Genomic DNA, 14,661 nt, shown 5'->3' with positions numbered 1-14,661 from the left:
ATGGGAAATAGAACAAACTGTAAATGATCCATGGAGTTCTTAGTATGTGGTAAGAAGGAGAGGAGAAATCATCCATTGGGGAAACAGCATGGACAAAGCCATAAAAACAAGTTCAGACAAAATATCTACCTAAGACAGAATATAATACTTGAGCTGAGATATACGTTGAAGTGAGTAAGTGTCAGAAAGTGCCATTGCAGGCTTGCAGACTTGACTGTCAGGCCTTTGACATTGGGAGACATTGACAGTTTTTGATGGTGGTCACAGACTGATGATATCCATGTTTAAAAAATAAATTTGACAGCAGTGAAAATAGAGTACCTGATGGTAGCAGTATAAATAAAAACAAAAGTAATTGTAATTTTAGAAAAGGAAATTAACAGGTTTTAAAAACTCATTAAATAGGTTAATAAAAGGGGAGGATGATGAATACAGGTTTAAACTTGAGTTTCAACACTAGGAGATTAAGGGTATTGCCAGCAGAAATAAAGGGAGACCATCATGCTGAGTGAAATAAATTTGAGGTTGAAATGAGATATTTGGTTTTTAAAATACTAAAATACTAAAATATTAGTTATAGTATGTAAGATGATATTATCCAGAGGATATTTTGGTGAATTGGCTTTAAGAGAGAATTCAAAACTAAATATATGACTTAGAAAGTCATTCATATTAGATGACTGATAAAATAATGAAAATAGATACACTATCAAACGATGAGCTCTATCAGAAAAGGGATAATAAGGATAGAACTTCAAGGTATTACTGCAGTTGCGAGTATAAGAAAAGCATGAGAAGAAAATAAAGCAGTTAGGGAACTGGAGATAGGAAGAGAATTAGACAATTCAGGGTTATAGAATTTAAGGGAAGAGAGAACTTCAAGATACAGGAAGTGGTTAAGGGTGTGCACTGCTGCATAGAGGTTAGGAAGATAATTGGAAAGCTCTTAGTGCTTCATTCTCCCATAAAGTGCTATGGAAATGTTTCATATATTTGCTGATATACTCTAAGACCAGAGTATATCAGGCTATGAATTGCATGTAAATAAATTTCTTAGTTAAAATAATCATGTGTCGAGTTTTATAAAGAAGAAGAAAAATACTGGCTACTAATGATAAAGAGGTACTCTGTCTTTCCTCTACCTTTGTACTAAGGATGAGAGAGCCAGGCAGCACTGTAGCAGGAACCAGAAGGAACAAAGAAAAAAGATTAGCTTCTTTTATGAAATGGCTTTTATTCTACTAGCATCTCTTTAAAAATAAAAATCAAGGAATAAATGTCCATTTAAATTGATCTTCTGTTGGACTATACTATTGGTCTGACATATAAATTAGTGTTTCTTAGATTTAACTATCCCCCTGGGATAAGACTGAGAAACAACAATAATATTTTATGGAGAGTGTCAAATAGCTTGCCTTTACAGCAATTCTATTCTCCGTATCCTTTTTTTTTTTATTTTTTGGAAGATGGATGATGGAGAGCATTATAATCAGAAAGATACTAATCTGGAGCTGTGATGAAGCAAATATCTTTAGTCACATGTTATTGGAGTTTAAGGACTTCTATGTTTATAGGAGAATTTCAAATAAAGTTTCTTCTACTCACTGCCCTAAACCTGCCCCTTACTAGCTGTGACCTTGAGAAACTCACTTTATCTTTTTAAGCCATTTCCCTCCTCTGTGAAATGGGAATGTTAACATCCACCCTTATTACTCCCAGAGTTCATGAAGATCAAATGAGATGATAAAAGTGAAAGTGTTTGTTTAACTATGAAATGCCACATAAGTGTTGTTATTATGAATCCTTTCTAGACTACAAATAGCACGGAGACAAACAGCAGACCTATGTTGTTCCTATGAAACTACAGTACTTACATAGTGCCTGACATGAAGTAAGAAACGAATAAATATTTGTTGAATTTAATTACTGCTTGAGAAGTATAATCATGAAAATGGTTGTATATAAAAGTATCAATAAAATATACACTGAACCCCCAAACAGAAGATTATTATGAAAACAATGGCAGGCTCAGCTCTCACAAGAATGCTATTCCATTCCTGTGCCTATGACACTGTGTGAACCAGCTTACATCTGACCTGAATGCTGAAACCTTTCCAAGAAAAGAGACAGCACAATTTCCACTGTGCTTTTTATTTCATGTCTAATAGACTTTCTAGCCATAGCCAAAACTAGAGACTGTTTATTAGTAAACCTGGGATATATTGCTAGAGGAACTGATAACACCCACAGAATAGAGTTGATAAAAATTCAACAAAAGACAAAATGAGGGACAGAAAATAGACTAAATGTGAAAACAAGAAGGCAATACCAAACAATGTGGAAGCAAAGAATAGTAAAATAAAATGTTGCATGGAAATATCTATATTCACTGTAGTTCATGGATGAAAGTTCATGGATACACTTTATTGAGATACCAGAAGCATGTCCAAATAAATCTGACCTCAGAATAAAAGCAATACTCACTACAGAGAAATTAATTATTTCACTAGGGCTCTTAACGTAGTAACATTTACAAATGGTGGGCATGGAGTTGGTAATAGCCAGCTGTTGAAAGGGAGAAGGGACAGTCTAGCTAGTAAAGCTAGCTAGTAAAGCGAACACACAAAACACTGGAGTATAATGGAAGATCTGCTTCCCGTTCCCCCTCCCCACTCCCCAAATTCCTCAAACAAATCTTAGTGATGCCACTTTCAGTGGCTTATATCTGAATATTGTTCTTGGGCATCAAATAATGCCTGCTTTAACATTAATACTTTATTGCCTGATAATGGTTTTATTTCACTCTCACTTCCCCCCAAATATTGGCATTTTAAGTGAACATGCAAATTAAAAACAGAAACGGTGGCATGATCAACAGTTGAACTAATGGAGAAGAGGACACAGCTAAAGACCTGGTCTGTAGGATGCTTCCTACTCAACATAAATATTAACCATGCTATATTTATTTATTTGCTCCTATCAGCCAGTATTCTTTTAGAAAGGTACCAAAGGATGCCTGGGTATCATTCACACCCTCTAGGTACAAGGGCCAGTGGTAGAATGAAGCCACAGACTGGGTATGGGTCAATAAGAGTGAGTCAGGTCACTAAAGCCAAGTCTAAAATATGCTGAGACAAGCACAAGTCAACAGAAGAGCCTTAATAAAATAATCAGGGCATGTATGTGAGATACCCAGAAATGTTCACTTCAGAGAACCTGCTGAAGCCCAGACCTTCCCCCAGGGCATCATTCCCATTTACAGCTTGGCATTTTATCTAAAACATAAAAGAGACGTGGAGAGCGGTCCTCACAGTTGCTAAAACTGTGCCAATTCCCTAGGCCAATGATAGTCAGGTATTCCAGTTCTCACACTGAAAAAGAGGGACCTGCAACACCTTTGTCTGCAGCAACTCTCAGCTGAGATGGCGGGGAACAGCAGACCTACAGGGAAGACGACCTCCACTTTAAGTCCTAAAGAGGGCTATTTATTTCCTTCTCCCAGATGACTGTGTGGCAATTGAGAAGCCTCTGGGATCACATCCATGCTGCTTTCCTTACGCCAAGCAACTGATTGCTCTCTCGGAAAACAGGTGAAAAAAACCAAAGGTAAAGCACTGTCCACAACCGTATTACATGCATCATTAGCTTCCATCCTCTCAAACAAATGACAGAGATGATGACATACAGGAGCTTTTTTTTTTCTTTTCCCTTAACAACATTCTGGATTATAAATAACACAATAAAAGATCATGTTTTATTACTCCCAATTTCATATGGATTTGAAGCATATGGCTTTTATTTTGGGGGGATGGCATGGAGGGAGCAGGTGAATAGTGAGTTGAATTGATGATTCATGGGAGTGATATAAAATATTTTATTAAGTAATAGTACAGTGTTATTACATGCACCGGAGACCATTCCAACACTAAACACACATTTTAACTCAGGGTCAGGGTGAGGTAAGGGAGGCAGTGGTACACCTAAGTAACCTCACAGGTCAGAGATCACAAAACATGGTGTAAAAATCTCTGTCGCGTACATGCAGCATTAGCATTCAGTCCTGGAACTCATGGAACAGACGCTTGTTCTAGTTTATAAGAGATTCAAAAACCTCCAGTTTTCTACTCTTGGTTTCACTGTGAGCATTCTGGGTAACAAAACTGCACATTTATAATATATATTCTCTCTCGCAAGTCTTTTTCTCACAGATTTATGTTTGTTTTATTGATTTGTTGCATTTTGAATTATTTTTCAATCCCAGGAAAATTACTCCTTTTTTTTGTTTCTCACAAATTTCCCTTTCCTTCCTCTTTGTTATTCATGAGCATCCCCCTGCAGCCTGCTTCAAGGAATTGAGTTTTATAATAAGTGTTGCAAGACTGCCTTTCTTCCCATAATATGGGAGCACTAAGAAAAAAACAGTATTTTTGTCCACTTCTGAGATTGGGCAGGGGGAAAAAGGGAGAAAGAGCAAGGGACAAAAGAGAACATTTCTGGGCAAGCAATCCTACCCACTTATTCCGTTGTCCTGTCGTGAGTTGCACATCCAACATAGTTAGGCCAAGTTAGACAGGCAACGTCTAAGGAAGATATGGATTCTTCTGGAAATGTGTACTAATGATTCATTGTCTGACACTTTCAACTTTTCTCACAGAATTGGATTTAAATCATTGACCTGGTATGGAGCTGCAGGGTAACATCTTGTCTTTTAGAAAGATAGTGAAATAATAATGCCCAATATGTGGCAGTTTAAAAAGTTTTAGTAAACTGAGGGGCTTCCCTGGTGGCGCAGTGGTTGAGAATCTGCCTGCTAATGAAGGGACACGGGTTCGAGCTCTGGCCTGGGAGGATCCCACATGCCTAGCGGAGCAGCTAGGCCCGTGAGTCACAAATACTGAGCCTGCGCGTCTGGAGCCTGTGCGCCGCAACAAGAGAGGCCGCGATAGTGAGAGGCCCGCGCACCGCGATGAAGAGTGGCCCCCGCTTGCCACAACTAGAGAAAGCCCTCGCACAGAAACAAAGACCCAACACAGCAAAAAATAATTAATTAATTAATAAACTCCTACCCCCAACATCTAAAAAAAAAAAAAAAGTTTTAGTAAACTGAAAAGGCTGGAGGTGCTGCCCTTATCCAAATACCATGCCAAGATGGAAAAAAGAAAATGCTAATACGCTTCAAATTATCCAGGCAAAGTGCTAACACATACCCTATTACAAAATCCCTAGACTTGCTCCATCTCTAAGACAGGACGGGTTATATTTGAATCAGTATTAGAAAACTATGGCCTTCTTTATGAACACAGGGGAGGGGGTACGCGGTGGTAGGAAAGGAGAAGGAACAAGGGTGAGAGGAAATGTACTGACTGCAATCAGTAAGATTTGTTTATTTAATGTTAATTTCTCCCATCCATTCTTCTTAAGCAATTCAACCAGCGTGTCTTCAGAAAAGACTAGCTAGAAAACTGCTTCTGGGTTTAGTAATTTTAAAATAATTAGAAATTTATGAGAGGCTATGCTAAAGACTAAGGGACAGAATCTAATTCTTAAGTTTAAGAACCTTACAATTTCTCTTCTATAACAATGCTAATTGAATTCAAGTGCACTTTTTGAGTTTGTTCATGTACTTGATGTGATGAGCAGTATGAAGATGATTAAATCAGATTTCCTTCTCTCTGAAACTTGCCAACATGGGTAAAGTTCAAGTGGTATCAGGTAAAAGTCTTAAGTGAAGTCCAGTAAAGTGTTAGGTAAATCCAAGGAAGGAGGCATTACATCAAATCAATAAGTCAGTTTTCCCAGAGCAAATGGTGATTGACATAGATTTTGTAAATGGATAACATTTCCGTAAGTTCAGGGAGTAATGAGGACAGAATCTCTGGCACCATTTTGAGAGCAGAATAAATGTTCATGCACAACAACGTGCATGCCAAATGAATTTAGACAAATGCAAGTTATAGGGCTGGTAAGGGGTACAAACTTTCAGCTATAAGATGAATAGGTCTGGGGATCTAATGAAAAACATGGTGACTATAGTTCAGCGGCCTCCAACCTTTTTGGCACCAGGGACCAGTTTCATGGAAGACAATTTTTCCATGGACTGGGGTAATGTGAGCGATGTGGGGGGATGGTTCAGGCAGTAATGAGAGCAATGGGGAGCGACCGGGAGTGGCAGATGAAGCTTCACTCGCCCGTGGGCTGCTCACCTCCTGCTGTGCGGCCCTGTTCCTAATAGGCCACAGACTGATGCCGGTCCATGGCCGGGGGTTGGGAACCCCTGCTATAGTTGATAACACTGTACCGCATAATTGAAATTTGCCCAGAGTAGAACTTAAATGTTTTCACACACACACAAAACAAACAAACAAAAAACTTAGGTAACATGGATAAAATCCTTGAAAGACACAAATTACCAAAACTGAAATAGAAAACCTGAATAATCCTATATCAAAAAAATTGGAATTGTGAATTAAAACCTTCCTACAAAGAAAATTCAGTCCCACATAGGTTCACTGGTGAATTCAATTCAAAATTTAAGGGAACAATTAAGATTAATCCTATGGAAACTCACTCAAAAAATAAAGAATGAAGCAATGAGGTCAGCACTGGTGGTTGGTTTGAGTGGTTCACAAGGAAACAGAATATTGAGGAAAATAAAGCACTAGAAATTGTTAAGTATAAATAGTTAAGTAGAATGGCTGATTGTGGAGTTAGGGGGGAAACAAACTGACTCTAAGAATATGGAGGGATAGAAGGTATGAAGGTCCTGGTGAGGATGGAGAGGAAAGTGATGGAGTGTGATGTGAAATCATGGTGGTCAGAAAGAGCAATTTCAAATTTTAAGATCTTAGAACTGTTCTCAATGATAATATAGTCCAAATTCTGATCACTGATGTGATGTGTATGAATGTCAGGTAATTTTGAAGTTATCTAAAATAATGATGGAACAGAGTGAAAAGGAAAATTAGGGGGCCAGTGCTAAGACTGTTATGGAATACAGAAGGCTGTGCTCAGGTGTGTCTAGGGACAAGAACAAAGATGGGAAGAATATTCCATTTCCACGCCTTGTCTATCATTTGTGAAGCAATTACTATACACCAGCCAGTGTTTTAGTCAGAAACCTTGATTATGACATTTTATCCTCACTATAGAGTTAAGTAGGTATTCATAAGTAGGTATTCATGATCATACTGAGATGTCAAGATTAATATATTATCCAAGATCTTCCATCTACACAGTGGTGGATGCAGAACATAAACATCTTTAAAGTGCCTTAAATGTCCATATTCTTTCTACTAAATCATCGGCCTCATCACACAAAAAATATCTGAAAATATGGTAGTATGATTAGAGAAGTATGGTAACATTTACTGAGTTTTTACTACGTGTCATGGGAAGTGCTAAATACTTTATGTATATCAATTTATGTGATATAAATTGTGTATATCAATTTACTCACAAGAACCCAAGCCAATATTGTTTATTTCCATTTTAGAGAAGGAAGGAATTTATAATTAAATAAGATTTGGAAACTTTTAGGTAGCAAAGTTAGTGAACTAGGATTGCTAATAAGTTCTGTCTGACTCCAAAAGCTACTATGCTACACTCCTTCTTCAATTGTGCCTGAGTTTCAATAAACAATGTGTCATTGGGCAAAGGGATAACCTGCTCATCTGGAGATAGAAGCTGAAATTAAGAGTAATGCTTACCCTTTGAAATGATGTTATGAAGAGAATTCAGGTTTTAATTAAAGCAAAAACAAGGAGGTAGAGACCAAAAAAAAAAAAAAAAAGGTTTGTGAGAGAAATAAGGGAACAAGGTTGGACACGGAGATACTGTCTCAGAGTTATGGAATGCACAAAGAAACATAGCATGGCAAAGTTGTTTGGAAAGCCTTATCAGGGAATTGCATTCAGGTGGAGGCTGAGTACTTCACAAGAGATTGATAATACTCTAGGGAGAAGAATGACATATAAGTTTTGCCAGATGCCTTGAGTTCCATGAGACAATTGGGAATGCATCACACTATTCCTAGGGTATAGCCTTCCCACAGAAAGCTGAGGAGTGTTCCAATGTTCACCCAAGCCATTTTTGCCAGTCTTCTATCCATCACAAGCAGCAAGGCACAAACTAACAGGGGCTGGGACAAGGTAATCAAGAGGTAATTGGTCCACTGGTTATGGTGATATGACTGAATGGAAATATTCCTTATGAGGAAGAAAGGAATAAAAGGAGAAGGGAAGGAAGGGTAGCTCAGTGAAGCCATCACTTTGTTCTTGCAGCCATGGGATGTATTAAACTGAACTTCTATTTATTACAGAAGATCTATTTGTGTCTACCCAGGATGGAGATCACAAAATAATCTGTTGGGATTAAACTGTATAATTATGACACAATATTTATTCCTACTGCTTTAGGTTAAGAGTGATTATTTATCTATCAACCCATTAACAAAATATGTATAGCTCCTTAATCTATACTTTTTGGTTGTAGCTACAGAAAATCAAATACTTTAAGGGACTGTAGAAATCATCACCACTGTTTACTCACACTAAACTGATAAAATGATCCAATGCATGAAAAAAATTAAATGATCTAATTTAGTTAGAAAAGTTAATTTCTGTGTAACTTTTATAATATTCAAAATATGTACAAATAAAAAATTCCTGGGGTGATTAATAGCAATTGAAGACATGACATTGACAAATGTGATGATAATAACCTATTATTGAACACGAATCTTTAATAACTCCATTAATGAGTAGTCACCAAGTTACTAGATTATTTTACTTTAGTCACTATAAAATGGTGACTCTGGATGGGGCTCTGGATCCCTCTGGATGGCGCTCTGGCCTTTTGGCCACCATAAGTGTGTCATCTGGTTAAATATGTCCCTGTGAGCAAGTAGCATAAATGGGCAGGAATATCATGCTTCATCCACAGCAGCAGGTGAATTCTCCTTGATGATGTAAATAATAGCACAAGCCTTAATCTGCTGACAGTAGGTAGGCATAGAAGCTGTGTTCTGGCTTGGCAAAAATGACAGGAAAATGAGAGTTTTGATATATTCTGGTGGGAAAGCTACAATATGTTTCCCAATTGTATAAACTTATTCCCTTCTTTATACATTCCCAAGACTGCCATCTTTTCTTTTTCAACTCTTTCAGTAATGGACAGTTACAAAAGAGCCATGAAAGAAAAATTCTTTAAAAATATTTTAAGGGGATTGAGCATAAAGGTCAAAATATATTTTTAATACAAGGATTGTTCTTTCCATGATGCTATGTTATTCTACAGAATATACTTAGTCAAACTGTGATGCTCCTCAACAAAACTCTTATGTAGAAATTAATTGCTCAATACATCATTTTTAACTGCAATAATACTTAAAGAGTTGTGATGTGCTAGAAGAGGGGATATGCACCTTTTTCCCTCCCATGGTCATGGGTAAAGCTGATAGTCACCAACTTTTTTGTGGGAACAAGCTATATCCTTACTGAGGCTTTGGAGCAGTAGAGAGATATATGAAAAGGAATGGAGGAATTTATGGGGAGAACGGAGATTTTTATGGGGAGACTGGAGAAAAGGAGCATAAGACAACTAGGCAAATCCTTTGCCTCACTAGAAAAGCCATGAGCCAGGCTGTAATGATCAACTGATTTTGGTTCTCCATTTATTAGTATTTTATACCTTACTCTCAAGGATCTCCTGATGTGGGAGCTCTACAAAGAGATGAACAGAATATTTCAGTGTGATTATTGCTATGATCAAGGTATGTACAGACCACACAGGATGGGTGGGGCCCCTAACCCTGACTCAAAAGAGAAGCCCTTTGTCTTCTATGGGAATTCCTTTCCTACAGGGGCACATCAGCAGAAAATTCCCATTTCTTTGCCACTTTGTATTAGCTCTGAGCATTAAATGAAGTTACTGCTTAGACCTTGTATTTAAATTTTAACCTATATTTGAGAAGCAGCCTGAATGAAGGATGGGCAAAAAGGACACTGCCAAGTTTTCACTTTTTCTGCATTTAGGGAAGATTCAGATGTGTTACCCACTTTCAGTTACAGAGTTAAAGATACAATGAAAGCATTTGCGTTACAGACTACAGTGGAATCAGGTGTTGAAACATAAGATATCCTCCTTTACAAGGGGACACTGTCTGGCAGTGCCCTGAATAGCCCTCCACTGTCCTCTCCCATTTTTTTAATTGCCTTTCCTTGGCATTTCTACAAGATATGGGATGATACTCATCATGTCTAATTTACATAATACAAAACTAAATCCAGAGAAGGAAAATGACTTCTTTAAGGTCAATAAATAGTGTAAAATCAAGCCATTCCTTCCTATCTATCTCAGAATATTACCTGAATTTTGACAAAATACCACACTTCCCAGACATTTTTAAAATGAAATCAATAGTGCTGACTTGTGTATTAGAATGGAATAGCCTCAGGGAAGGTCTGTAGTACCATATTTTTGTCCTGCCTCTGTGCTGTGGCAGCTAGGTAGGTCTGATGCAAACCCATACTTTGGAATCACTTTATAGTGCTCAATGCCTTACTAATATCTGAAGATATCACATGGTTAAGTACAGACAAAAAGTTGAGCATTATAAGTAGTAATTAGGGAGGTGAACACTGAAACCATTGATTGTGCATTCTGTTTCTAAAGTCTTCAATGTCATCAGCAAAGTGTAGTCAGATTGATTCAGAAACCACAGTTAATCACGGCATCGTTCAGTTAGCTCTAGCTAAAAGAAGAGACAATAAAAGCTATCGTTCTTCTATTTTTTATTTATTTTTTTGCAGTACGTGGGCCTCTCACTGTTGGGGCCTCTCCTGTTGCGGAGCACAGGCTCCGGACGCGCAGGCTCAGTGGCCATGGCTCAGTGGCCCAGCTGCTCCGCGGCATGTGGGATCCTCCCAAACCGGGGCACGAACCCGTGTCCCCTGCATCGGCAGGCGGACTCTCAACCACTGCGCCACCAGGGAAGCCCCCGTTCTTTTATTAATAACAAAAAATACTGTACTTTCTTTCCTGTCAAGTTTCTTCTTTTGTAAAGAATTGTTTATCGCTTTTTCCTTTAATATCCTACCTTGAACATTTATTTTTTGTTGTTCCCTAATTTGACTAATTGTATCTTCTTTGCCTCAGATGTTTTCAGTTCTCTAACGGCATGACCAGCACTTTCAGGGCTTTTTAATCTATCTGGTCAATTAAATACATTCCCAGGAATAAAATAAATTTTACTCAATTTTCCAAACAGAGAAATATAAAAATTTCAGAGGTTTAAAATTTTTTAAAAATCTTATTTTTATGTCCCTAAAGTCTCCTCAATCTATTTTCAAACCCAAACTAGACTATATAGGGAAATAAGAAAGGATTTTCTCAGAAGGCAATCTAAATTGTCCTTTGCTAATAGTAACACTAATTTCACTATAGCCATCAGTTAGCATTTACAAGGGCTAAGGTTTGTTCTGATACTTTTTTCAATTCATCCTTTTCATTATACATTGTATACAATGAAGCATAATTTAACTTGTATCATGTCAATAAAATAATGATTAATCTATAATTAAGTAGAGGTGGACCAACAGAGATTTCTGTTCAGTAAAGGGAATAGAAATTATTTCAGAAATATTCACATTTTACCAAAAAAAACCCCACTGATGAGCTTGCAAATACTTTACAGCTGGAGCGGGTGAGGAGCAAAGGATCCAAAGCTATGGCCCTCTCCTTTTGTATTTTAGTAATATATTCCATCATTTCATGGTGCACACTGCTAAGGTGCACAGAATCATTTAAGCAAATTTTAGTAATGCCTTTAGTGTTGTATGTATTTAGTCTCTGGATAACCTTCCGAGTTCTTTTTAAAAATATATTTATAGGGCTTCCCTGGTGGCGCAGTGGTTGGGAGTCCGCCTGCCGATGCAGGGGACACGGGTTCGTGTCCCGGTCCAGGAAGATCCCACATGCCGCGAAGCGGCTGGGCCCGTGAGCCATGGCCACTGAGCCTGCGCGTCCAGAGCCTGTGCTCCGCAACGGGAGAGTCCACAGCAGTGAGAGGCCCATATACCACAAAACAACAAAAAAAATTATATTTATTTATTTATTTATTTATTTATTTATTTAAACACATTTTTGATATTATGAGAAGACTTCAATAACCTGGGTAAATGATACAAAAAGGAAAAATGATTATGCACTATCACAGTTCAGCAGTTCTTGGCCATAATCATGGACTTTTTTAAAAGATAATTTTAACTTTCTTTTGAGGTTTTCAATAGGAGAGTTGTTTTCAAAATTTTAGAACATGTCTTAATATATAGGTCTCATTACTAATAAACATTGTTAATAAACATTTGTAATATGAAATATATTAACTTTGTTTCTATTAAGAAATCTTCTTTTTCTCTGTTACAACCTTGACTTACATCAAATTAAGCAAAAGGATGTTGAAGAATTGGTGGGCAGAAGTGTTTCATAAGAAAGTGACAAATATAAGCTGAATGGAAAAGAACAACAAACATTTTCATCTTCATTGTTATTGAAATGTGTTATTCAGGGAATTGAAAAATGTTCAATTTATCCATGTAAAAATGCAGTTATTGCTATATGTACCTCAGAAAGTGCCTAAAAGCAGGAACAGTGTTATTATATTTACAAAGCACGTTGAAATTCACAGCGTGTGTCCCTCTTGATCTCTTAACTCTGTAGGGACAAGTATCATTTCCTCCATTTTTGAGCAGGAAAACCTGAGCTCAGAGAGATTCTCTGTAATGAATTTCTGGTTTCCACACATAGCCAATGTGACCAGGTGTGGTCAGGCCTTCTGCTCCATAATCCAGTGATGTTTCTCCAGAGGAGAATGAACTGGGCTGAGAAGAAGATGTATTTGGCATCTTTTATGGCCTTTTTAGAACCTTCAACTCCAACTGGCCCCCACACGTTAAAAATGCCTGTGAGCTGTGGTGTAGGCATGGTATAAGTATCAACACGTTTATCTTTTTCACCTATTACATGGCAGTAAATGAGAAGTTACACAAATATTTTCCTTGTCACACTCCCACAGTGATTTTTATAGAAAAATAATAGGGGCAGGGGGTGTGAGATGATTCCTGAGGTCCCTTTCAGCTCTCATATTCTGTGACTTTACTGTGCTGGAGCAGAATAATGCTCACAAAATGCACACCGAATGAATTAATCCACTTCAGACAAATGTGAGTTATAGAGCTGTCATTTCTGAGAGATAATAGTACTGACGGCATCATATTACTGACAGCATGCTTCACAATAATTCTTAGCTTGATATAATGCTGGGAAAATAAAATATTTGGAATTTGTTTTTTCTCTGTTAATAATTTTAGACTATGAGTCTGCAGACTTTACAAAGTATAACCACGGACGTAAATTTCAGCTATCAATTTGTTGGCTCAAAATCTCTTTCAAGTTCCTTCTCCTGCCATCCTGGAACAACTTCTTCAATACCTCCAGAGATTCACATAAATGACTCAATAAAGACAAGAACTAACCTGATGACATTTACATTTTAAAGTGATTAATTTGATCTGAAGTCTTAAGGAAGAGCTTTAAGAAAAGGCAGGGTCACCGATTATGAAAGAGGAGGTGAAGACATTTCAGAAGGGATGAGAAGGTGATTACAGGAGAGGAGGTGAGAACCAGGCTCCTGAACACTAAGGTTTGCTGGCAAAACTTCAGTGGGGATTAAGGACAGCTGGCCTAAAGGCATCTGAAAGGAAAAAAATAAAGTGACTGCTATGAGGAGGCCAGTTAGGGAGAGATCTTTAAATCTGCAGATTTTTTTTCTGCAGCCTCTGGGCAGTTAGCATCTCCAGGGGTTTCCTGCACTGAAGGAGTCTTTTAGATGTGGAAATGAATATTATTTGTCTTCCACTTAAAAGCTTGCTCTCACTTTTGCTCTATAAAAATGGAGAAGGACCTGAATGCCCCTCTTGGAGCTTAGACCCACAATGTATCCAGGTATGCCCTGGCTGTAGCAGACCTGTCTGAAGGATGTTCATGTATCTGCTGACCCTGACTGTAAATTCTAGCCTGAACTAAGTGACACTGGGTAGGTGATCCAGAGCCCCATTTTTAACGTGTGGGGGCCAGTTGGAGTTGAAGGTTCTAAAAAGGCCATAAAAGATGCCAAATACATCTTCTTCTCAGCCCAGTTCATTCTCCTCTGGAGAAACATCACTGGATTATGGAGCAGAAGGCCTGACCACACCTGGTCACATTGGCTATGTGTGGAAAACAGAAATTCATTACAGAGAATCTCTCTGAGCTCAGGTTTTCCTGCTCAAAAATGGAGGAAATGATACTTGTCCCTACAAAGTTAAGAGATCAAGAGGGACACACGCTGTGAATTTCAACGTGCTTTGTATATATAATAACACTGTTCCTGCTTTTAGGCACTTTCTGAGGTACATATAGCAATAACTGCATTTTTACATGGATAAATTGAACATTTTTCAATTCCCTGAATAACACATTTCAATAACAATGAAGATGAAAATGTTTGTTGTTCTTTTCCATTCAGCTTATATTTGTCACTTTCTTATGAAACACTTCTGCCCACCAATTCTTCAACATCCTTTTGCTTAATTTGATGTAAGTCAAGGTTGTAACAGAGAAAAA

Source organism: Grampus griseus, assembly GCF_964374135.1.
Source record: "Grampus griseus genome assembly, chromosome: 15".
In the NCBI taxonomy this organism is placed as follows: domain Eukaryota; kingdom Metazoa; phylum Chordata; class Mammalia; order Artiodactyla; family Delphinidae; genus Grampus; species Grampus griseus.
The sequence above is the reverse complement of the archived record's forward strand: the minus strand, read 5'-3'. Positions refer to the sequence as shown.